The sequence below is a fragment of the Ictidomys tridecemlineatus genome, chromosome 4, assembly GCF_052094955.1.
Source record: "Ictidomys tridecemlineatus isolate mIctTri1 chromosome 4, mIctTri1.hap1, whole genome shotgun sequence".
NCBI classification, from domain to species: Eukaryota; Metazoa; Chordata; class Mammalia; order Rodentia; family Sciuridae; genus Ictidomys; species Ictidomys tridecemlineatus.
This window is the reverse complement of record NC_135480.1, coordinates 84,872,293-84,899,408: the sequence shown is the minus strand read 5'-3', so window position 1 is coordinate 84,899,408 and position 27,116 is coordinate 84,872,293. Positions and strand designations below refer to the sequence as shown.

The following is a 27,116-nucleotide window of genomic DNA, read 5'->3' as shown; positions in this document are numbered from 1 at the left end:
CTATAGATTGATTTAGATAGCTCTGTGCATAAGAGGAAAATTTACTATCTTAATAATTCTCTACAAGACATCCTTAATATTTCACATGTGCTTCATTTTGGATATATAACATTCATTCTTATTCCATAAATGATATTCAAAGGTAATAGATTGGCCATACATATTTTCCTTCAATTTTCATCAGGGTGAATGATCTAAAACAATCTCACGTTTCCTCTGAGCAACATGGTAATCCTTTTAAAAGTCCTGTCAGCTGACTTGATATGTTCATTCTTCTTTTAGTTCTAGAAAAGTTTGCATTCAACTTAACACAATAATTTTATTGAAAGAATTTTAAAATAAAAGGCATTTTCAGAAAGTATCTGAATGAAAGAGGTCAAGAAGAAAAGTCAACAATAGCAAAGTTCTATGAAAACCATCTTTGGAAACTAGAATTGAATTTCTGCATTAAACACACTCTTAAAACAAAAAGTATGTTGATAGAGCCCCTGGTTGTCACAGCAACTGCTTTAGCTTTAACAATAGGTAGAGCCAAAGCTATACCTGGGGAATAAAAAAAAAAAATACTGGCCTTGAAAAAAAAGATATAGGAGAAATGGTGGAAAAAAAATATGATTACAAAGTAAAGCAATATGATTCTTAAGTACTAACAAATTTTCTTCTAATGTCTTGGAATAATGTATGCCTTTGGAAATTTTTTACAATTTTTTTTTGCTCTTCATAATTTTAAAAAGAATAATTCAATTATCTCCAACACCAGACTTTACTTCTGTGGTTGCTTTTGTTGGAAAATACAGGAGCTTCTGCAAAGGCCCATCAGAAAAGAGAGGTAGGTCAAAGATCTTCAGTGTTAAATCCTGTGTTTCTACTGCATGACATTAGCAACCACGCCTTCTTCCTCAGAAGGCCTCTCTTGATTTCAGTAACACAATGCTGATTGTTTCCTCAATATTTGTTCCAGTCTTACCTGTTTAAGTGTTTTTTCTTAGGTTTTTCTTTTAACCCTGCATATTTTCGCCTCATATAGTCATTGCTTCTTGAATAATTTTATTTCTACAATTTTATTTCTTGAGTCTGGTTCAAAATGAAACTAATTTTGTTTCTTATATCTCCTATGTTTATAGGAATTTTTAGTGTAATTTTATGTTTGAACACAAGTATTATAAAAAAAGTTGGAGGGAAAATATTTTGATATGGGAAGTGCTGTATGAAGTGATTAACAGCACATCATAGCAGGTTCAAATTCAGGCTCTGCAACATGTTTTTTGTTGTTGTTATTGTTGTTTGTTTATTTGTTTTTATCCTGAATATTATTTTTTTGAAAATAAAATCTTTATCCCTCATTATAGCCTTTTCCTCTAAATTACTCTTATTTTTACTAGATGTCTACTAAAAGTGAAAGTTTTATATACTACTTCTTTTTATTGCAATATGTAGTGTTCTTTAGAATTAAGAATTTAAACTTTCACATCTTGTTCCTATCATTTACTCAATGGTAGCTAATTTCCTGAGGCCCAGGTTATCTTTAATTGTAGAATCATAATTGATTAATTTTTATTTGTGAACATCTTTAGGGCCAAATTGGGAGGTTCTTTTCTCCAGAGAGATTTATATTCACTTCTCACTGAGCCAAAAAGTCACTATTTAACTGGGGCCACTCGAGCACCTGTCAGGTTACTGACTTACTCTGAGGATCTTAAGCTCAGCAAATCCACCCATTATATTCATTTCAAATGTAGATAAATTATATACATAAATACAGATATAATTATTTATGTATAATTATATGTAATATATATATATAATTTATCAAGTAGTTCTATGGATCAAAATAATTATGATAATTGATCTTTCTCTATTTTCTTATTTTCTATTTTTGAATATTTACCTTTTTTAAATATTCTTCTTTACTTTTCATTTTTCCTCCTCACTTGGTATATTTTGATAATTCACAAGTGTTTCATTTCCATCATGCTATCTTCATAAACTGTTCAAATTTGAGTTTTGGGCAGATACACTGTGGGTGATTTCTTATGTTTTCTTTTCACGTAAATTTTTTAAAGTTTAGAACTGAGAATTTTAAATTTTATTTATTTTTTTTCCCCTAATTTGAGGATACTAAATGAACATCCTTTAAGAGACGAATTGTGATTTCTTCCCCCTTCTAGAAAGTTCTTACTGTTTCTACATTAGGATTTTCACCAGTAGGGAAGCATCCCTTCCAGCTGGGTACATAAGACTTATTCAGTTTGTCAGGTAACCCTACAATCTTGGCTTATGTCAATGAGCACTCCTCTTGCTCACTTTCCCTGTTTTTCTTATTTCCTTACCACAGGCATTCCCATTATCTTTCATTATAGAAAGATGAACTGGAGAACACAGACCTTATTAACTTCTCTACAGATTTTGGGTAGTAAAAATAATTTTCAAGGTTTGGTTGTATCATTTCAGAATCTTCTGTTTCTTTTCTTTGAAATTTCTTTCCATAGGTTTAGGTTCTAATTGTATTTGGTTACTTTTATTTAAAAATTATTTGGTTTTATACTCTTTTTTTTTTTTTTTGCTTTTATTAAAAAAGACATTGAATGTAAGAAATTTTTTTCATGGTTCAAGCTTCTATTCTTTAAATCAAGCATTGTTCTGTTAATTACCTGTCTCTACAATGGAAATTTATAGGAAGTAGTTTCAACTGTTAAAGAAACTCTTTCAAGAACTTCCTCAATCACTATTCTTGGCTCTTTCTCCGAGTTCCTCCCTTTCTCCAAGGTTTTCCTCCACCATGCTATTACACAATGAGCATATTAAGTTTTTATCTAGCCACTATGTTTAAAAGATGTATTATCCATAAATATTATACATCAAATGTGAACCTAATTTTATTTGTTATATATACAGGACTTTATATATTTGAGCTGAAATTTGCAGGAAAAATATTTTGATCTGAGGATCAAATTCAGTTTCTGCCACTTCTTAGCTATATCAAATTTGTAAAATAATATTTCTTATTTTTATTTAGAAAATGGGAAAAAAGGTAAAAATTACTTTGCAGGCTTTATTTACAATATGCATAAGAAAATGTAAGGAACAATCTTACCAGGGCTACCTGCTGTAAAGTATATGCCTGATGATTTAAGATTTATTCCCATAATCTTTCAATTTTATTTAAAGAGAAAGAGAGAGAAAAGAGAGAGAGAGAGAGAGAGAGAGAGAGAGAGAGAGAGAGAGAGAGAGAGAGAGAATTTTTTAATATTTATTTTTCAGTTTTCAGTGGACACAACATCTTTATTTTACTTATATGTGGTGCTGAGGATCGAACTGCTTGAGCCATATCCCCAGCCCAGTCTTTCAATCTTTTTAAAAAAATATCTTCCATATTATTTATGATAACCAACCACAGTACTTATTGGAAGCTCTATGGTTTCATAATTATTTTTAAACTTGTATTTAGATATAAAAAATGAGATTTTATTTAGCACAGAAGTATGCAAATTACTATCAAATAGCTATAGTACGATCATTCTTTAGTAGAACAACTAATTTTTTCTGTTAGAGGACTAAGGACTTTTGACTGGCATTTGACACATGTATATTGGTACTGACAGATATTATTTGGGATGAATTTCAGGAATAATAATTATATTATTTCAATTTTATACTTCACAATTTGTTTTCCAATATATTTTGCATCAATTAATCAAATCAACAAACTTTTGTCTTTAATTTTATTATTTAAAATTCAAGAGATTTTGAATTACATGATCTCTGAAGGAGCTATTTGGTCCCAAGAATCTATGAAAATTGATATTTAATATTCTATAATTTTATCAGAACTCTACAGTGATATTTTAGCACATGCAATTTGGAGCAACCTCTGCAAACAATAAGTTGAGTATTTACAAGGATATTGATTCTATTTGTCCACTAGGACAACATTTATTTAGTTATTCTTTCAAGGTAAATGGGAATATTCTAGTGATTACCAAGATTGATGTTTCATCCCAATTGTGAAATCCATCCCATAGGCTGATTAAAACATAAAAAGACTGTCTCCAAAACTAATTTAGTTCAAATAAAAAATTGAGTATTCACAACATGTGAGGCTTTTGTCTAGATAGTGTGTCTAAAAGATGAATAAAACATTATTCATAAATATCTTATATCAAGTAGAAGAATAATGTCATTTTTATATCTACCACCTAGTCCCTCAGAAAGGACAACAAAACAATCCTGCTATTATGATGTTCTTTGATACATCCACTCTACTCTTGGACCCTGGAGTTGGGATTTAAAACCTGTCCAGCTAACCTCAGGCTTGGAGTTTCTCACACTTCACTGCACTATCAGCTCCATCCTCTGGCCATTTCAGTGTGTGAACTGGAATAAGAAGGCAAATTACCACCTTGTTTAATTCAAACTGGATACATGCTTTCAGAATAGCCCAGTTTTTTCACTACTTTACACATGTTTGAAGGACTAGAAAAGTCTTTGAGTACTGATTTCAGGATTAAAATCACACACACATACACACACACACACACACACACACACACACACACACACATGCAATGTTGTCACTTTACTCGCAACAAAAACACTCAGGGTCACTCCAGGGTAACTGGGATGAGTGAAATAACCCACAAGACAAAGATATCTTTTTCTTTGGGAGTCCTGTGACAGCTCCTCTGACTTTAAGGTCCTTAGAAAGAGAGAGTGAGCAAGTGTGTACTGAACCCTTTTATTGAGGTAAAGCCATTCAAATGAGGCAAGGGGTCAGGTTTCAGGCAGTTGAGTCTAGCTTAGTGATGTCTGCTGTCAACAGGTTGACTGACATGTAGGAAGGCCACGCCCAAAGGCAGAGCAAGAGAAGGGACAAACAAAGGACATTTCCATGGAACATTCTATGCCAAACAGGGCAAAGGGGTAGTATCACAAAGGAACAGGTGAATGTAACTCAATCCATGGGGCTACACGTCTATGTCTGAAGACCTATTCTGCTACTTTGAGGATAGGGCAATATCTAAGTCACTACAAAAGTGACTAACAGAGCCTCTTCTGATCACTGGAAGGAGACTGCCAGTCATTCAGCGAGTCTGCCCCTCATACACTATATATTCATATATTTAGATATATATTTCCAGCAGCAATACTTTGTTATATACTAACAAATATTTATTATCAGAATTCCTGCAGGAATATCTGCTAAATAATCTGAAAATAAAATACAAATAAAGCTATTCTAAGCACAACATTTAAAGTTTTATATCATCTGCCTTGACCTCTGTCCTAGAATCATATCTACAGTACTATCTATTAAACTCTTCCTTTGAATATCGTACAAATACTCCATGATTTTACATATCTAAAATTGAACTTCAGGACCAGCCAAATTTTTAACCTTTGTTTATTCTTAAACCAAAGTTAATAATTTAGTCTCCATCCAGGTATCTAAGTGATGAAATTTAGCATAGGGCTTAATATTATGAAAAATGGGGATGGACATACATGACCTTGAGAATGGCTGCTGCCCTGCCACCTAATAGGAAAATATATTTGGGACATAAACTTTCTAATAATTAGCTCAGATAATTTAGAGTTTTGTGTGATTGTGTGTGTGTGGTTATTGATAGAATATTACATACAAAAGAAAATGTGTAGGTAAAATGTGTAGGTAAGATTCCAAATACCATAGGTATTTGGAATCTTAAAAGTTTTAAGTCCCTACTGCTGTGTAGTTTCTGAGTACATTTTTCTTTTTATTAGTTTATTATACGTATAATGGGATTTTCTGCATATTCATATAGGCACACAATATTACAGTATAACTTGGTCAATTTCATTCTCCAAGTACTCCCTTTTCCCTCACTCCTACCTCCCCTTGTTCTCCTTTCTATTCTCTACTTGTCTCCTATTTTCATGAACTTCCATCTCAACTTTTTTTTTTCTCTCTAGTTTTACATATACAAGATAAAACATATGTCCCTAGATGTTCTGAGTTTGTCTTATTTGCTGAATACATTTTTAATAAGAAGTCATACATGACAGGTTTTTTTTGTTTTGTTTTTTAGAATAGTAGAGATATAATTGGTTTCCAGCTTCACAAACCTGAATTTGATTCAGGCTCTACTAGCACTTGTAAATGCAGAAAATTTTTTTTATGTTTAAACTGGTTCCATATCCTGTCCAATCAACTGCAGAAAGATGGCTATCCATAGTACCAATAAACATAATATGACAGCATGAAGTAATAAAACCATAACAGATATTCATGTCGGTCCACACCTTTCATATATCCATTATTTTAATTTAATCTTTACCTTTCATTATGTTTTTAGCATCAAAACTTATGTACTTGAAAAAATTCATATTTCTTTTCATATACATTAAATCCATAGGGTACAATATTGAAGATAAATAGAATCAAATGACTTTAAGTGATATAAGGTAAGTAAATTAAAAATTAAATAAACCTTGAAATTTAAATTTAAAAAGTCACAAAATCAAGAATAACAACTTTCTGCTTTTTTTTGATACATAGTCTCTACTTATTACATAAGTGGATCTTGAACTTACAATTCTACCATCTAAGTCTCTGATTAGCTACAATTTACAGGTGTGTGCCAATATGCCTGACTTCTAACTTTTGGTTTTGAAGATCAGTATTATTTTTCTTTAAAAAAATGTGCACCTCTCAAAAAATAAAGGTCTATAAACCATTTTCTATTTCTCCCAAGTTTAGTAGATAGTTTGTCTTAGGAATGTTTGGCTCTATTTTGGGTTATAGCAGAATAAGTAAGAACTACTAAATTATAATGTAGAGCAGAGCACTGGAATCCAGAAATTTGAATTTAACCCTGTTCAACATTCTGTTTTCTATGTGGTGTACAACTTTATGTGAAAAGCCCATCATGATGTATGTACTAAATATTCATTGACAAAGTAGATAAAGTTAATATCCCATGTCTTCATTTCTTGAACTGTCAGAAGAAGTGGGTCTTTAATATTGCTATGTGAATAAATGAGATAATGAATATAAATGAATCTGAAATCTTGACTGTCTGATGTTGATTAGTCATTTTCTGGTAACCATAATTATGGTTGCTATTATTAAATTTAAAAAATATATTATCTGTGATTTGCCCAAGTAGTACTTAGAATAGAGGAACAATGGAGAAGGATGCTATACTTCTCTGACAAATAGAATATGAATTAATTGCTAATATTTTGAGTTAATTGCTAATAACTCATGCTAAAATCATTCTTCATTTAAACCCTTCAACATTTTTCATCAAGAAATCACTAGCCTTCAGCAATAGTTAAGGTGCTGTTTATTTCTTGGCTAATATTTCAGTGCCATTATTTGTTGGATATGGGTTATATTCTTTGCTTTATACTAGATACTGGTGTTATAGTATTGAACTATGTAGTCAAGCTCTGTACCCGCAGGGGTCTCATTTCCTCCTGGGGAACATAAATTTGAAATTTGAGATCAACCATTTAAATGTAAAATCACAGAATGTACTAAGTAGTACCAGAGACAGAGTACACAATATGCTATGATAGAGTAAAGGTACAAGTAAGGGGTTGTTTTTGCCCAAGAAGACATGGCAAGAGTGTAATGGAGTCTCTGTGCTATGCCATGCTCCTTCCCTTTATACATTTAAATAGAAATTTTGACATTAAAATTTTAATTATGCTTCTGCTTTATTACCTGACATTTACTTATGTCTTTATTTTGTACAAGATTTTTATATGGACATATGTGGTTCCTTTTTCATGAGTTTTCTTGTAATACTTTTTTATAAAATGGTATTCACTTTAAACTCAAACTGTATTTGAAAAAGAAATTTTATGTCCACCCTGTCAGATGGAGTGTTTTTATAATTTACTCACCAATAAAATTACTATGAAGAAATCAATTATTTTAATAGTTAAATATGTAAAGGTTTATCAGTTCAGCTTTAAACATATTAAAAACAAACCTTCATTTTCTTAATTAAAGTAGCATGGTGAGTAGTCACTCTTTGCAGTAATAGCCTGGATGGTAGAGAATAACCCTAACCCTAAAAATGTTTTAGAATTTTCTTGACAGGTTTTAAAAACTGACTTAAAATATTAACATGAAGTTGTAATTTCAGTTGAAGTATTTCCCTGTAATTTTGGAGTCTTATTAATGAATTAAAAATCATGTAGGAAAGTGAATTTAATTAGAATTCCTTGAAATTGCCGTAATCTTTCTCTATGTATAACTTGGCTTTTTACCTGAGTCAATTACTTTTTTCTCTCCATCAGTTTTTTGTTTGTTTGTTTGTCCAACAAAATGTTGATGATTCTTACCATCCCTTCCAGATTTTATTTTTAAAGTCTTTAAAATTGAGTAATAACATTGTCTGGAGTGAAAAACAAATCCACACTCTTGAGTAGGCCCTTCCCATTTTGTGTATTGTCTTGCCCCTCATCCCCTGCATTGAGCAATTGGGCATCTTGCTTAAATGAAGCCAGTGGATCAGGGGAGGATTAATAAGTACTTAGGGGATAGGTTTTTTTGTTTTTATTTTATTTATTTATTTTTCTCTGGGGAGCAATCCTGTCAATAGAGGAAAGAACCTGGTAGAACTCATACTGACAGAAAGAGAAGTTCTATTACACCAGCTATTTCAACTGAGCCAGTCCTTAGCTGACCAAACAGTAGAAATCTATCATGAGTGGGCCAATATGGTAACAGCAGAGGAACCTTCACTACCCCATGTACTTAGGAGAAATGATAAATCATTGTTTTAAATCACTAAGTTTTGGAACGGTTGGCATTCAAGAATGGCTCACAGAAGTAAATAATCACATACAAGTTTAGCAAAAAAAAAACCCTCAAATATTATTCAGTCATATTAGAAAGGGCATTTTAAATATTGTTATTAATTTTCAAGCCATACAAACATAAGTTTTGAGGAAGCAATTAAAGTTCGTTAACATTTTCATTTTAACTCCCCAGGGACACAGACTACAGAAGAAGATCAAAATTCAATAATATCTATTTAGCTAATGGCTTTTATTTAAGTCAGCATTAAAATTAATGTTCAAGATCATTATCCATGAACTTTCAGTACTGTTAGGAAATTTCACACGTTTAGCATTCTTCTCAAAACTGTGAAAACTCATTAAAAAGTTTACTAAGCAATGGGAAGCTCCTTGAAGGAACAAGTAATTTATTTTACTCCTCTTTGGGTCTATTAATATAATGGCAAGCTAATTTGGGGTAGTTAGGAACTGTCACATAAAATAGTTGTATAATTTTAGACAAATAATGAAAATTTTAAGTCTCATATTCTACATCTAAGTAGTAACCAGAGGAAAACTGTAGCACAAGGACACACATGTGTATAATTTTATGAAACTTATAAATGTAAGTTCCTAAGGTCAAAGGTTACTTTTGATAGTCACATAAATTATGGTTTTATCTGATTCTAGCATGATTATTTTTAACTAGATAAATATAATAATGTTATACAATTGCAAAACTTCTAGGCTCTATTTCTTTCACTCTTATTTTCTCACAAGGTTCTTTGAAAAATTTGTGAAAATTGTGTACCTGCATGATGCACTCATTAGCTGTTAGCAGTAGAATACTGTACAGATTTTAGCTGCTTCTGATTTATATCATTAATGTAGTCAAACACATTTGTATCTTTCTGTAAATAACATATGCAGGAATTTTATTTATCCTTTCTAGGTACGCCTATATTAATATATTGTGGAATGCTGAACTATGCTTTTCCAGCTTTTTTTTCCACCAAAAAATAAATTATGAAAGATTTCTTTTCTTTGCATTCTTACTGCCTCTCTAAAATATTTAACCAAAAACTAAATCAATTTCAAATATATTTTTAATTCTAACTCACAATTGTAAAACTATCAATAAATGTATAATATTAATATCAAATAATTTATTCAAGCACTTTCATGAAAATTTTAGGGATTGGTTTTTCTCTGATAATGAGTTGATGCCTACATTGTAATTCCCACATAACTAGTACTTTTATAAGTGCTTTGCACATATTAATTTAGCCTTCAGAACAAACCTTGCATTAGGAAGTGAAGAAAAACTGAATTAACTTTTAGTGTCAGATGCTGATGTTCTTGCTGTATGAGTAGGGAAGATTTGATCATAGGTAAAGCAAAATTACCTTAAAATCTTACATTAGGGATCATAGAAATATATCAAAACTTATACACATACACACACATGCAAATGTTTATATCACTCTGCTTCAAGATAATATTACTTTCTAAGCAATTTATCAAGATTATCCACAAATGACTCATATTTCTCAAATTCTTTGTCTATTCTTTTTACAACTATGGCCTAAGCAACTTATAAATGACACTCTATTTTCCAGGCCAAATGTACAATAAAATAGAAAATAAAATATAAGTATAGGTGTTTAAGTGAGCCTGACTTTTTAAAATGTAAAAATTAGCAAGCCAAGCATAATGAATGTGTGAAGACACACAAACCAAATACACATATGTGTATGTAGCTATTTCCCACTCAGCCTTTGTAGTGTTTATTCAGATAGAATATGATAAAGATGATATATTTAAATATTCACACTGAAAGCTTCATCTCCATGTGAAGTAATGTTAATAAATAAGCAATGAATTTCTTATCTGTTTATTAAAAGAAAGGTAGGATAGATCATAGTTAAGGAAGTGCATGTAAGCTGTTTTCATAGACATTTTCTCCCACCAAAGGTCAGGCTTCTCAGATTTTCTCTTTTCCCACACAACTGTCATTCTTTTAGCCTATGCATTGTGACTGTTACTCAAACATCACAATATCACTTAAGTTTATGTGTTTTGTTTCTTTATTCTTTTCTTCAATTTCTACTTTGCCTTCCAACTAGTAGATAAATGGAGGAGTCAGAAGTCAGTTGAATCACTTTGTATTTTGAATAAACAATGTGATTTCAATAAAATTATTTAAAGTCTAAATAGTCATGCTTCTTTATATTCCAAACTGGGAAAACTTGAATGCCACTGGCAGGCCTATCTGCTTCAGACTGAGAAAAGTTAATGAAGCAAAAACAAGTATATTAAGTATAATATATAGGTCACCAGCCAATGACCCACTTCCAATAAAATCACATGATATTATCCTGGATCCAATTTCTCAATCTGTGAAGCACTGTTTCAGGAAAGCATCTCTCTATAATACAACATGCATAAACAAGCACACACTCTAATGGGTAGACCAAATGTCTGTTTGACCCACTGCTATTAAATATTTATAAATTCATAATTTTCAAGTTTCTTACAAACGAAGAGTGACATCAATTTGCATTTCTTTTGGAGTTCTGGTTTTGCTGTCAGCAAAAACTGACTTGTGACACTTATTGGAAAGTTTTTTGTCAAAATGTCTTCAAAATGTACATAGGCTACCCACTACTTAAAAAATCAATGTTTAAATATTTACATAGTAAAGCATCAATAACAACAATTCATTTGAGACTATGCAGCATCCTGAATAATTCACTACAATTACAAACTGAGATAAAAAGGAAAAAGGGCAGCAGCTAACCATTCTTGTTAGACTTGTAAGTCAGATCCACCTGTCTTAGAATCAAAGAAGTATATCCACATTTTCATTTGTATGAGCATTTTGATGAGTAGATCCAGACATTCTTTTATCCAACAAGCCATTAGAGACTTTAATGCTTGTCTTTCTTTTCTCTCTGACCTTTGTTTATTTGTCTCATTTATTAAAGCACTCTCGTATTCAAACTATACTACTTCTGTGAATATTTTATGAGTTTATTTAATTGTTTCTGAACACTTACTGTGTAAATGGCACAATATTTAGACACAATAAAAGAATAAAATTTTAGAAAGCTTGACACCTTGTTTGGGCAATGAGACCTATGAAAACTAGTCAATTCCATGGCATTCTGGTGAATCAACGTGTCATCAACGTTGCCCTTCCACATCTTCAACCTCTAAGGATCCTCAGGACCCACTTGTTTCAGAAACTTGGGGTGAGGCCACCTATTTCTCATCACTACTGATTACATGGATGTCCCTTTGCTTCTTTGTTACTTGTCCATAGAGGCTTGAAGTGCAGCGTTTTCTTGTTAGTTTTTTGGGGAAGTGGAGATAGATAGTAGCAGGGAGAAAATGAAAGCCCAGATTTTACAAATTCAAAAAAACTGGTTTTGAAGTCTTTGTTCTAACCTCTTTTTAGGTATCACAGGCATATGTACATACATATAAGCACACACAGAGTCATAACAAACAACCAAGATTAAAAAAAAAAAAGAAACAGAAGGATACAATGAACTCTATTTCTGCATAATTCTCATAAAAATTCTGTCTCTTTGGTGGACACAGGTATATGTAAACAATAACCCCCATACATAAGTAGCCCAAATAAGTCCAATACATGCTATAGAACAAGCTCAGAAAGATAAACACTCAAATAATTCAAATAACTATAACATAAGGGGAAATATTAAAATGCCAACATAGAAGGGTAGCAATTCTACTTGATTAGATCAGGGAAACATTCTAGGGGGGATGGCAGTTGACTCAGGATTTGACAGAGGAACGCCTCAGTATTCTGACATGTGCTCCCCACTCCTACAAAAAGGAAAAGGGGAGAGAAATAAAATCTCAAAGCTCAGTGCAATAGTCCACTTAGGCAGAACACCAATGGAAGTACCTGTAAAGTCATATCTCAAAAGATACAAAAAAAAAAACTTGATGATTTTAGTCTTTTCATGATAACATACAAATACAGCAAAAATAAAATAGTTCTGAGTCAACTGATAAGATTATCAAAGTGTTTTAGACTTACTAATAAGATCAAAATTCCTCTGCCAAAACTCAAATGCTAGTGTCACTCAGAATTTTATAATTTAAGTTATTGAGAAAACAACCTAAGTGAATCAATTCACAGTCAACTTATAAGTTACTTTGGCTTTTCGGAATCCCATCATCAATGGTAAGTAGAAGTAGACGTTAGTTTAAGGGTGCCCCTTAATTTGGTGCTCAGAAAATGTCAGTTTCACATTGGAGGAATTATGAGCTATGCAAGAATATAAGCCCACATAAACAGCAAGGAACAGGAGAACGTATTAGATTCTGCATATTACTGCAGAAAAATTTCATAGGTGACAATGTTCAAAAGTTCCAGGAATATCCAGACAAAAATTGGAATAAAGTAGAATCGAATGATGCTTGGTATCATTTCAGTGTTTGAATAATGTTTTCATGAAAAGCAATACAGAGGATAACCCCATATATAATTGTTTACAAAAAGACAAGAAGAGGTAACTAGAAAGAGTTGTGCAAACCAGAAATTACCTCAGTGCTTTGGTACCTTTTTAGGAGAGACTGAGTATCACTTATAAATTGATTGCTAAACAGAAAATGTAAGGATCACACAACTTTATCCTTGTGATACATTGTCAAATACAGTATGTTGTCTGACCTGCTCTGCCATGACATTGTCAAAATAGTAGAAGAGATAGTAAGTAGTTAAAGTAATTAAGTAGTTGACCATTGGACCATAATCTGTGTTCTCACCTTTTTTTTTTTTAAATTTGGTACCAGGGTTTTAACCCAGAGGCACTTAACCACTGAGCCACATCCCTAGCCCATTTTTTTTTTAATGTTTCATTGTGAGACAGGATGACCCTAAATACTTATGGCCTCATTAAGTTGCTGAGGCTGTCCTTGAACTTGCAATCCTCCTGCCTTAGCCTCCAGAGTCTCTGAGATTACATGTTGTGCTTTATTCTTAATGAACACACAGCAAAAGACATTTCACAGCCTTCTTGACAATATAGTATGGTGTTCACAAGATTGCATTTTAGCAAATAGAATGTAACTTCTAAATCTGGATATGTCTGGTCCCCTATTACTCCCAGACTTGCTGCTTAATACTTTTTTCCTTTTTGCTCATCTTTTCAAGAGTATCACTTCACCATATCAAATATGAACCATATAGAAAAGAAATAATATGAGGAATGTTATATAAGAATGGAAAGAAAATAAAGGAGAAATGCTAATGAGGTTATGAACAAAGTTATCACAGAATCAAAGCCAAATAATCTTATAATAATTTTAACAATCTTGCCTAAGTAGTGATTATCCTTCTGTAATAGCCACCCAACAAATAATTCTGAACATTTATGCAGAAAGCACTATGGATCAGAAAACCTAACTTGCCTGTTCATGTTAGGCATAATGGGATATAAATAGCCTTTTGATAACATTTTTTAAATGTATAAAAATATTCTCAATTACAGAGTCTCAAACCAAGGAAAAGGGAAATTGTGTTTTATGTTCACAAAATAGTTTAGATTTTAATGTTAGTAATAATTCCAGTTGTCATTTTAGCAGCACAAGAACTCATTAACTTAATAAGGAAATTTCAACAGAAAAACATACCCCTTTTAACTCAGCAGTATTCCAATAAACTTAATTCACTAAAAATTAGCTGCTGTAATTTATAAGAACACTTATCAAGACAAATCACTTCTAGATGTAATTATCTCCATTTATTGAAAGTTATGGAAAAAATGTGAAGAAAACATTTTTTTAACTGAAGGAAACATGCTGGAGTGAATTAAGTCCACAGCATAAGCACAAAACTACTAATATATTCATTATTGTCTGCAATTATTTTAATGCTATAACATTTGTTGCTTTTCTAATTTATTTGAATTATCTGTTTTATCTTGTACATTTATTTTTTCATTTTACCCACATCTTCTTTCACCTAGATATTTTGTGCATATTTTAAATTCTTTTTCCACTTCATCACTGAATGCTAGTGTGTTTTCTTGCATAGATTAATTTACAAATTGTTGAATTGTTGAATCCAGGAAAGAAACATTTATATTCTCTCTCTCTCTCTCTCTCTCTATATATATATATATATATATAGAGAGAGAGAGAGAGAGAGATAGATAGATAGATAGATTATATATATATATATATATATATATAATCTAGAAATGTGTATCTCTCTATCTCTCTCTCTAAAATGTTAAAATATTTTAAAAAGATACTTAGTCCATTTGAACAGATGCATTTGAACAGATATATTTAAAAATAGAGACCCTAAATTTCATCTTGGCATTTCTACTCATTCATGGTGCATATGTGGTCTCTAAATTCTCACTGTACACAGTGGCCTAACATTTCTGCATGAATTAGCTCATTAATCTGCCTCCTGATCTCATCCCCCCCCCCACTGTCTGTGCTATACCATCTTCTTTAAATTTCTTGGTTACATAACATTTGTTTGGTCTTTTCATTTTTTAATATAAACTTATTTCTCTTCCTTGGACATTCTACATGCCTTGGACATTCATGTAAAGTTTTTAATGTCCAATTCTCATTGTTTAGGTCACTTTGCCTAAAATACAAACTTTGCACATATCACTTTGCATCCTGTTTTCTGCTTTTATTTTTATATTTTATTTTTAAATTTTTATCCATAGAGCTTATTTCAGATGGAAGTCATTTAACTTATGATATATACTTGTTATTTTGTTCACTAATTGTGTAGTTATAATATAATCAATACAGACAACACTGTGATACTGTGTATAAGTGTTAAGAATTAACATACTATTGAAATAGGAGAGTTAATATGTATTGTTGATTTGCTGTAAAACAAATGCCAGAGATAGATATACATATTTGTATATGCTTGATGTGCATAAAAATATGGATTGATATATAGAAGTTAGTGATTATTAAATTATGACATTGAGCTTCAATGAATAAGGGATCAGTATTTGGTAAGAAAGTATATGAGAGTATGGTAAAGCTCATGTCTTCAAAGCATGTTACTTTATAATAGATTCATAAATTAATAAATTAGCTCAAAAATGTGTATATATTGTGTATATGTGTGTGTGAGAGAGAAACAAAGAGAGAATGTTCATATGAATAAGAGAGAAGGAGAAAAAAAGAAAGAGAATGGAAGGAAACGAGAACAAAAAGGAAAATAAGAGGTGACAGGGGAATTTGATAATTTAGGCAACCTAAAATGATGCAAACACCCTGATTTTGAAGTAAGAATACCAAGTTTCAGTTCCTATCTGATAGTTACCAGCTATGAGATAGGAAGCTTGTGGCTCATTCTCATTTCATTGACAATACTTTCTTATACTAGACTCAGACCTACAGCAAACATCAATGAATGTCTCATTTATTATTCAAGAAACCTGCATTTTACAAAAGAATTTCTAAAATGTGTTTGTAAATAAATTATGAATTATCATTTTCATTATGTCCCATTAAGTGTTGGTGAATCAACCAGAATTTGTGAAGTTGAGGAACATCTTAAGGGAACTAAAATAAATCATTTTTATTTAATTATAAAGTTGCTGACATGAATAAGCTTTTCCGTGTTAGCTAAATGTCAAACTAAACGGGTGGTTTATAAACATTTCATGATATATAAACACTTTTATGCCAAGTGACAAACAAGATGCCTTATTGTAAACTGAATGCTAGCTCTTCTATGAAGCAGAGAAACTAAAATAGGAAACACATTAGCATCATCATAGCGACTGCCTTGTGGTGGTTAAAAAATATATGGGGGAGTTTATGAGTGTCATCTAGAGCTTTTACTCTTTCAGACTCATCACATTAGGTATGTTTTATGGCTAGCTTAAAAATGAAAAAGGGATCTGAAAGGAAAAATACAGTGTGTTTTATGTTATCAATATGAAGATTGATTTTATATCACTTTCATAATCATTTTAGAATATTTTGGATGTTTATCACAAAATATGTATTTCTTAATAATAGCATAATATATGTGTTGGTGTAACTACAGCCATCTTCCTTTTCCTACCCCCATTTTAAGAATACTATTCTTATTCTCAAGAGATAGAGACTTGTGGGTCTTTGTTCTCTCCTTGAAAGATAAAAAGTTGCTCTTCTTTGTTCTCAAGAAACAGTAACTTGCCTTCCACAAAATCGGATGATGCTTGCTATGCTGGGATCAAGGGCTAAACTGGCCCCATGATTCTGGCCTATAAAGGTAATATTGCAGGGGGAGTTGCCGCTGTTCTTCCTCTCCTGCTCTCCCTGGCTCGCTGACTGCTGCTTTCTCTCTCTGGGAGGAACAGCGTGTCAGGGTCCTGACAATAAACCTGCTAATGCCTCTTCCCTTGGAGTGTGCCTGTGTGATCAGTCTTGTGCCACTTTTCTTTCATTATGACATCAAATTTTAAGTAAAGAAAAGAAGCATCTTAGGAATATATAGCAATCAATTCACTTAGAATTCTCACACCATCTGTTGCTAGCTATGTGACTTTCAAGAAAGTCACAAATATTTAAAATTGAAGATCATCAAAATATATCTGGCATAATTTGGTGGACTGTTCTTTGCCATTAAAGTACTAGATCATTGGGTTTACATAGCTTTTTTTTAAATTTTCAATTATTTACTTCAAGTATTGGTAAAAATCTTTGGTGAAGGAACTTGGGCATTCACATTTAAACATTTTGTATGTGAGATGGGAAGAACTGGAGGGAACAGCTGACTCTAGGTAATCTAACCCCAGGGGTCAGACCAGGGCTAAAGATTCCTATGTAGAGGTCTTCAGTAAATCAATGGAATTAATCCACAAAGGTAGAGAAAACCTGTTAGAAGTGATTACACACAGAGATGAAAAGACCCAAGATGAAGCCTTCAGGAACACAGACATCTGCATGTTGAGTAGGTGAAGGAGATCCTGCCTACAAAAAAGAGGAGTGAGGGGAAGAGGAAGAAAAGTGAGTGTGAGAGGCCAAGGGGCCTGCTATGAGAGCTATTGTGAGGAGGTAACAAAATGTTGAATTTGAGAGTATTTTTATAAACATAATGTAAAGGAAATTATTATTACCTTCATTAGATAACCAAGGGTCAGGCCAGAAATAATCTGAGATGATAGTAAAGTTTTTTGGATAACAATCAGATGTATTAACCCAACATGATAATGTTTGTTGATGATGAATGCAATCTTGAGAAGAGCATGAATCACTAGAAAGAATGGTTACAAGGTAAGAAAACTAACTTAGCAGAACATTCTGAGCAAAAGATTTGAAATGACTAAGAATGAAAAAGGTTTCCAAGATGTGAGAAAACTAATTAGATGGCAGGACATTAAGCAGACACAATCTCATTGTGAATCTCATCACAGGTAATTTAATCACTTTATTTATTTATTAGTGGGTTTAATAGGAATTATTATAGCACCTATCTCTCAGGATTCTCTGTACAGGTAATTAGGGTCTTGTTTGTAATGTGCTTATCAAAACACCCTACACTCTGTAGTCATTAGCATTGCTACTACTACTACACTCAACTAGGACTCAAGTGAGCTGTTGCTACCTCTAAACAATCTCTTCTTACTCTTTTACAACAGTAAGATCTTTGCTTGGTTGTTACAAAAGGAGTTCATGAATTTGTAGGATTCTTTGACTTTGGAGAACATGCTCAACTCTGAAATGTCTGTTAAAATTTCATGAAACCAGAGTCATTTTAAAGTTAAATATCGCCCTTTCCTAATAACTATAAAATCTTGCACTATAATTCTGAATACTTCTACGACAGAGACAGATTTTCTATTTGCAAGTGTTGTCTCAGACACATCTTCATATATAATTTAATGACCCATGTATATGTATCATAAATATGAGACTACATAGATGACTGCCTTATTCAGGCTTTTTCATATATATTATTCTCCAATAAAGGAAGTCAGTGCTACATCTATAGAAATAGCATAAGTTTGGATACATATAGACTTGTCTCATTTTCAAGTATGACATATTATCAGTTATACACTATAGATAAGTTATTTGACCTGAGACTTCAATGATTTCTTTGTTTATCCGAGTGACTAATGCTCACCTAGTTATTTACTATTCTCACTTTTTCCTGCCTTATGTAGAGTGAAGTGTATTCACATGAATAGAAGTGGGCAAAGCATTGTAACTGAAGAGACATCCATCATTTCTAGGCTGATGCAGAGAGGGAGCAGTTGTGAGCTTTAGTATGAAGCTTCTGCATATTCTCTCTGTGTTGCTACTTGTGAGCAGGATCTCTGTTGAGATAGCAAAGCTGCAAAATCCCAGAAGACTTACTATATGAATCCTCATGGCAAACATGTGATAGGTCACCTAGATAGTAGCAGAATATTCTTGAGAAAGAAACTTAGTAAAATTATTAGTAAGTGACTGATATTTGGAGATTGTTTGTTAGGAAAGCTATGGTAACTTGACAAATGTACTTCTCAACTACAGAAAGATGACAGTTTTGTAGGGTTCTTATAAATATGGAGACAAGGTACATGAATTATCTATTAAAACGAGTGTGTGTTCAAAATGGTAATTATGATATCGTTAGTAAAAAGTAAATATTTTCCACTCATGTCAGAATTGTCAAACTACTTTTTCTATGATGAAAGGAAGAATATATTTGCCCTTCCAATATTCATATAGAAATATTCTATTTTATGAGCATCATTTCAGACTATAAAATGTGGCATTGATCCTAAAAGAGAATCCAGAATTATGCATTGTAAATTTGTCCAGACTTAAGCCATATCATTTTCAAGCATTTTGACTAAATGGTTAAGATTAATTTATATAAATTATATTCCCTGTTGTCCTAAAAACTGAATATAAGATTAAATCTTAAGTAATGCCCTCAATTATGGTGTTGGCTGAGAAATTGAGGAGTATGCTGTTCATTCTCATTAAGAATTTTTTTCCTTGAATTGTCAAAACATAATGCCTAGTATAAATAGGATCTTTCTAAATATGTACACCATATCCACAGCAATTTGGGAGCACCTGTTATATGGGAACAAGCTTTCGAAAATGAGTAATAAAAACAAACACAGCTGTTAAAGTCAAGTTGCAATCTTTCTACGGTTACTATTAGTCAATTTCAAAAGTTCCTGTGGTCAAGAAGTGGTTTAAAATGTTTCTTATTAGAAAAGCTGTGTGTCTTTTGTTGGAATGAACTTGACTTATTGTTTAACACAGACTTCAAAAAGTGTGACGACACTTGGATTATGGTAACAACTTCTGAGTACAGCAAAGAAAATTAAAAACTATGCACTTTACTTTCTGTTTCATAGCAGCAGAGGAAATTGTTTAAATGATTTAGCTTTACCTGCAATATACAGTATAATGTTGTACACTGTTTCATAAAGGAAAGCCTCTCAAATCTTGACTCACTAAAGTAGATTTACTATGCTAACTTGAGCACGGAATATTGCCAGTTTCCACACATAATTTTAGAAATGGCAAAATATTTCCAAAAGAATAAATGCCATCTACTTCTTATTCAAAAACATGCTGGATGACAAACAGAACACTGACATTGCATCGAAATATATTTTTCAACTTTTCCCAACATTGAACAGGAAATCAAGGCTGCTGTGAAAATGTATCATCATATACCCCTAATCCTTTGTTCAACCACTTTTTTTAAAATGGGGCAATTAAATAGTAAAATAAATTAGGACCACCTGTCTCTTGGCCTCCAATTGTCTCTGGATCAGAAACTATAATTCTTATGATAGGCACGATACTGAGTACATTGTATTAGTGAATATATAACAAACAATGGTAACTATGACAGCATCTTCTAACAAGTTTTGTTTGATCTGCTTCTTTGCTTTCTGAAACAAAGGGGCTTTCATTTCTTTGAGCCCTATAGAACATAGTAAAACACCACCTGTTTTAGGTAAGTAGCAAAGCAGCAGCATTCCCGTGCCATCAAACATAGGGGGATTTATAATCATTGTTCAGATTTCAATTCCCTCCTTTAAAAGTTACTTTATGAAACCATCTGTTCCGTAAATCACATCTGTTAGCCTCATCAAGTCTCCTGCATTGATGGAACTGGCTTCATACACTTTTCTGGTCTTAAGAATTGTGCAAGTTAGGAAAATGCTTTCTCAGGGCATTGAATAATACTGTGTTTTTCTATCTAATAATGGTATTCACTGGAGGTCAGATGTTAGGCTTGATGACTCCAGCTATATTTTAATTAAATATCATCAGGCACAAATAAGTTAAACATGAGACTGTTCGTCATGTAGAGAATCAAAAGGAAAAAATCTTTAATATCGAGCATATCATTAGAGATGTGAATATAAACTGAACTACTTTAAATGGTATGATTACAATGAAAACAAATTCTAAAAGTCAAATTATAACAGTCACACACACACAAAAAAACACACACACACATTAACACACACACACTTTCTATTTCTTAAACAAAAGAAAAATTGCATTTACAGTCTTTCTTCTGTTCCTTCTGATTACAGTCAATCATTAGCAAAATTATTTTATTGTTTCAATACCTTTTCTGACCCTTCCCTTCGTTTTATTGTCCTAAACAAATTCTGGTTCTCCCATAGGACATCACTTCTCTTGTTGGGCTTTCAAGGGATGATATCTTCCTCCTACCTTGAGTTCACTAGCTGGGAGGTGAGGTATAGTCCTCTTTACTCCAAATTGCTACTTCTACAACTTTTGCCTTCTATCTTCTCTAAAACATCTCAGCTTTGAATATCTGACCATCAATCCATAAAGTCTACTAAACCTTCGCCTGCTAGTCATCTATTCCTGATTTTGCCAACCAAATTTGCTTACATTTCCCATGTTTTTTTCCAATATAAGTGATTGAAACTTTTTAAAAACTTTTTCAGACCAATAACCTTTGGAAATCCTTGGCTTTCCTGTTTCTCACACCCCACATCATACTGCTTATCACCTCCACCACCATCACCTTGGTGCAGTCACAGTTCTTTTTTACCTGCTTATTGCAATGAATCCTCATCATGCCCTTCTGCCTTCTTAGCATCCCTCTAGGATATACTTCCCCTGCTGCAGCCACAGTGAAACTTCATAAATCCGCACCACAGCATGTCTTTTTTTTTTCTGGTTAAACACTCGAAGGGGTGGGGGCTTTAATCTCATTTTAAACCAAAAATCTTTAAGTAGTTCTATAAGGCCTTATGTGACATGATTCTAACTACCTGTCACCATCTGCGTCCAACTCATAACTTCGTTGCTCTACATTGACCAAAACAGAATCTCCATTTTAAAAAGATCCGCAGTAAATTCATGTGTATTTTAAAGTTTGAGGAGAGAGGATGTGTTGCTAAGACCAGAACAAAAGTGAATGTAAACTAAGAGGTTTGATTTCACCTATTGAAGTTTTCCTTCCCCTACTACTTTGTTAGATAAGTTGCCTTAGAAAATATGAAAATGTAAGCACTTTCTCCATCCATTTGAATCTATATAAATTTTCTTAGAAATTAAATAAGACTTTGGACAACTTTAGGAAAGAGGAATGAATGTTTGTTGGAAGACCTGGGAGCCATCTCTTTGAAATGCAAGCATCAAGGAAAGTAGCACTCCAATCTCCCAGCTTCCCTGGGAGGGTAGAAGCCTAATTTCCTTGGCCACCTTGCTCCATGTCCCCAAACTAACTTCTGTCATAAAGATGAATTTGGTTTTCCTCTGGATAAAGCCAATTATCTAACACTGATAGCCAACCCAATTACCAGGTAAAGTTAAGATGAGCTATACGTGACAAATGGTGCTGTCACATCCTCTTGTGGAGTAGTTACTGTTCATCTTGAAAACACGTGTAATGTAATGACTTGTTTCTGCTTGGTTACAGGAAAGGGTAAAATGTCTCCCTGTCTTTGCAGTCTTCTAATAGATTGCTTGTGATAATGTCACATTCCACTTCCATGTTTATTCATTAATAAAAGCATTTTCTTTCTCTGAAACAGGAATCTGGGTTGGGAGATTTTGTCTTTAAAATCATTTCCCCAACATTTGCAAATCCAACCTTGGAAATTGCCGGGGGTGTATTCATTTGTCTACAAAAATCTAAAACTTGCCCATAATTCACACCACTCAACCATGCTGGCTCTCTTTAAATTTTTAAAAAATGTTTCAAACATTTATACTGCTGTTCTCTCTGCCTGAGTCTCCTTTAGGAAAATTGTCAACTTATCAAAGATTTCTTCATTGTTCTATTTATGAAACTTTGTTATTCTCTTTGCTTCTAAAAAATCTAAAACAAGTCTATTTTTTTTTCTCATCTACTGGAATTTAAACTGAGTTAGTACAGAAATTTTTAAATTTTGTTCCTATTATTATTCCAGTACATAGAATAGTTTCCTTTATATAAGTACATAATGAATATTTGTAGACTAAATCAGTCAGTTGTCATTCATGCGAATATATTAATGATTCTAATCAAGTGCTTAAAAATATTTAGTCTTTCACTTCAAAAATAAAATTATCAAAGCAATTAACCTAGGTATCCTATTACAGTGATTTCAATGACTGCCACTATTTAAATTATTACAGCAGAGTAAAATATTAGAAATAAATTAAATTTCTTTCTTGTTCTCCTTTCAAATTTCTGTTCATGGTTCTTCCCTTTGTCTCTTTTCTTACTCTGGAATTCCACCTCTCACTGACTTGATTGCTCTGATGACCTCAATCAAAAGGCAATTACCTAGTGAGGGTAGAAGGTAATTATTCCTATCAAGTAGAGATTGAACACACCTGAATAGACAGCTGCAGTTCTTTTCAGGATGACATTATTACTACAAAATTTGACTCTGAAAATTTGTCATGCCCGTAAAATCTAGGATAAGTTGTTGGTTTATTTGCAAGGCTTATACGACAACTATTTTGCTTTTCCACTTAAAGCCACATTTCTAACAGGCAATGTAAATAAGGCAGTGAATTGCATTTGAAGAAACTAGAAGTTTGCCTCAAATTTCTAAATTAAACTTACAAAGCAAAGAGCATCCTGAGATAGTTTTGCTTGACTAAGAAAATCTTAAAGATATTACTTCCAAATATGTATTTGTTAATCTCATAGAGTTCTGAAGATGCAGTGCATTAAAAATTGGGGAAAGTGGAAAAATTCAGAAATGAGGAAAATCAGTCATGAAATGGAAAATTATTTTTATATGTCAAGATTGAGAAGTTGAAGTCATGCAGCATCGGGCACATTATTTACCCTCTGAACATACTGGATTTTTCTTTATACAAAACTAGTTCCGTTTGAAGGGTTTCTAAGATAAAGAGAGAAGATGACTGCTCCTATTTCCTTCAACAAGGATGAAAGTCCACTTGCCTCTTTCCTAGTTCTCTGGATAGCCTTTTTAATGTGAAGTCATTGAAATCCTGTCAAAATTCTTAACTATGAAAAAGTATGTCCTATTTATTCATTCATTTAATCTTAGTGTCATATAAGGTCTGTAAAAGGATATGAGGTATTTTGTTCACCTCTATTCACAGTGTGTAAAACAGTGCCCAAAACAAGTAGGCATCCCATAACTTTCATTAGGTAAATATTCAATAAATAATAAGGAATTTGTATTCACCTTTAATATAAAAGAACATTCTTCCTAGCCAGGCACAGTGGTTCATGCTTGTAATCCTTGTGGCTTTGGAGGCTGAGACAGGAGGATCATAAGTTCAAAGCCAGCCTCAGTAACTTAGGCCCTAAGCCATTCAGCAAGTATCTATCTATCTATCTATCTATCTATCTATCTATCTATCTATCTATCTATCTATCTATCTATCTCAAGATGTGGCTTAATGGTTAAGCACCCCTGAGTTCAATCTCTGGTACACACACAAAATTATTCCTATATAAATTTGAGTTCCTGTTTTGATGGAAAGATGCAATTATAATTTTCAGGCAATAAGGGAGGCAGGGAGGAGAAAATGAGAAGAGTATACAGAAAGGGGGTCCTATTGCAGCTGCTTTCCCTATTTGTACTTCCGCAACTCTGCAACTGGGGAGCAGAGCTGCCTTTTGATGGATGACAGATGGCAGGAATACTGAGATGCCCAGGTCCCTGTCTTCATGAGGACTAAATTCACTATGGAATGGGAAATGCCACTAGAATTTCATTTCATCCAAAGAGAGAAAAGATCTATCATGCCAACAGTTACCTGTTAAACAGCAGGTTCTTTTACACTGCCTATCATTGAATGGTTTCAATGCATCAGACATTCAAAGAAGTATTCTTTCATCATTATTTTATGTAATACCTTTCACAACTCAATTATGTAAGTTCTCCTGCTCTTCCTCTCAGTAAAGGATTCTGAGGCTCAGGGGGTGTTCTACATGTTTTTTTCAAGTTCCAATTGGATGAGAATTTGAGCTCTAAAAACTTGTAGTTTTGATGACAACACTAGTACATTTTTGTTTGTTTTATGAGTATGGCATCATGCATGTAAATTCTTACTATTTATCATTATTAACACTTAGATGCATTATTTTTTGCTTTAAGTTAAATTTTTAAAATCACAATGTTTGCACATATATTTAATTAATATTTATTTAAATTGTAATATACAGTTAAAACACCCATTTGGGAAGATCATTTTCATATTTTTACTTGATTTTTTTCTACTATTCATTGCAATATTTTTCTGTTAAAGGAGATTGAATGGCTGGTTGTGCACTAAGAAGGCATTTGGACTAAACCAATAATACTAGTCAATAAAGCCATGGTTTTGCAGCCTCACATCCAGAGAATTTATTATACAATGCACTGTACAAAATCACCCCAACCACCTTTCAACACTAGAAATCCTGACTGTAGCACTTATCTTGTTTTATTTTAATTATTTGTCTCTCTCTTCAGACAGAGCATATTGCAGGCAAAGCCTCCATCTTGTTTAATACCATATATCTGGTGAAGATCACTATGCTTGGTGTGTAGCATTTGTTAAATATTCATGAACAAATATAATTAATTAATAGGACACTATGAGTTATACTGTTATTCACTGGGGGTATAAAACAATTAGAATTAATGCAAGAATCAAAGGGTAGATCACAATGGAAAGATTAGGAAAGAAAAACTGCCAACCTGTTGCCAAGTTCAATTTCTAAAAAAAAAACTTATATTACTTCCTTCAGACCCCAGACCACACACCAACTAGGGAACCTAATCTACTAAGTAAAAGATCTTATTTTAAAACTGGGCATGATATATTCTATTCATTAGCTACAGTCCATATAACTCTGGCTTAGTATTGTCCCTAATTTCATTGCTGTCAGCTTCTGTATTTAACATTTCCAGCCCTAATAAGCTAAAACAACCAATTAGCCCTTCATGGCACAGCGTGGTTTCAACATTCATTTGGTGTTAGAGGATAAAAGCAGAAGCAACCACTTAACCCAGAAATAAAGAATTACAACAATTTGTAAAACAACAAAAAATATGTAATGATATAAAATGAACCTTTCAAACTTCTGAGGAATTGTTTGTTTTGTTATCCTTTCAGCATATCAACAGTCATACCCTAAGCTCTAGAAAAATGAGTGAGGCCACCAAATAGAGTAATATGATCCATCCATATCTCCAGAGGATGCAATTTACACCCATTGCAGTTTAAATAGCATCCCTGGGACTATGCAGGGCAGCTGCTGTGACACAGGTGATGGAGGCAGAATTTCTGCCCTCTGAAAAACAGAAATGCAGATGTGGGAATAAAATTTTTACTTGGAACTAACTTTATAGTAGACACTGTGTTATATGGACAGCTGATGTTCTTTATTGTTCATGACCACATTTTATAGTTTAGGTCTCCTCATATTGAAAAGCATAAGTAAATGTTCATGGCTAAGTGGCAAAGTATTAACTTTTATGGTTTGTCTGCCTACAAAGCTTAAACTTTTCCACAATTCATATTAGTAATTCTGGAATGATTAGAAAGCTTGCATGTTACAGTGTAGGACATAGACTTTATTTGGAGGCAATAGGAAGACTTAAGGAGTTTTATTCAGAATCATGACATGATAGATATTTTAGAAAATCATCTGGCAAGAGTACATAGATCAGATATTGGGTGGGAGTTACTGTAAAGGCTACAGTCAATTATACAAAAGCCTTGGGAAGAAAGAAACCCCAATCCATTCTTTCTAATGGTAGTTGAGTTGATTTCCTAAATGAAGTGCATCAAACTAGTTTCAATAACCAGGAATCATTTGTGCCAAAAGATTTTCATAAGAAAATTAATTTTAGCTGATGACCAAA

General features: G+C 32.7%; 1 protein-coding gene across 3 annotated transcripts in view; it reads right to left on the bottom strand.

Annotated features, from left to right (window-relative positions):
* Positions 1-27,116, bottom strand: part of Cntn5 (contactin 5) — a 1,189,809-nt gene that overhangs the window by 802,958 nt on the left and 359,735 nt on the right. The gene's annotated exons all lie outside the window — the stretch shown is intronic.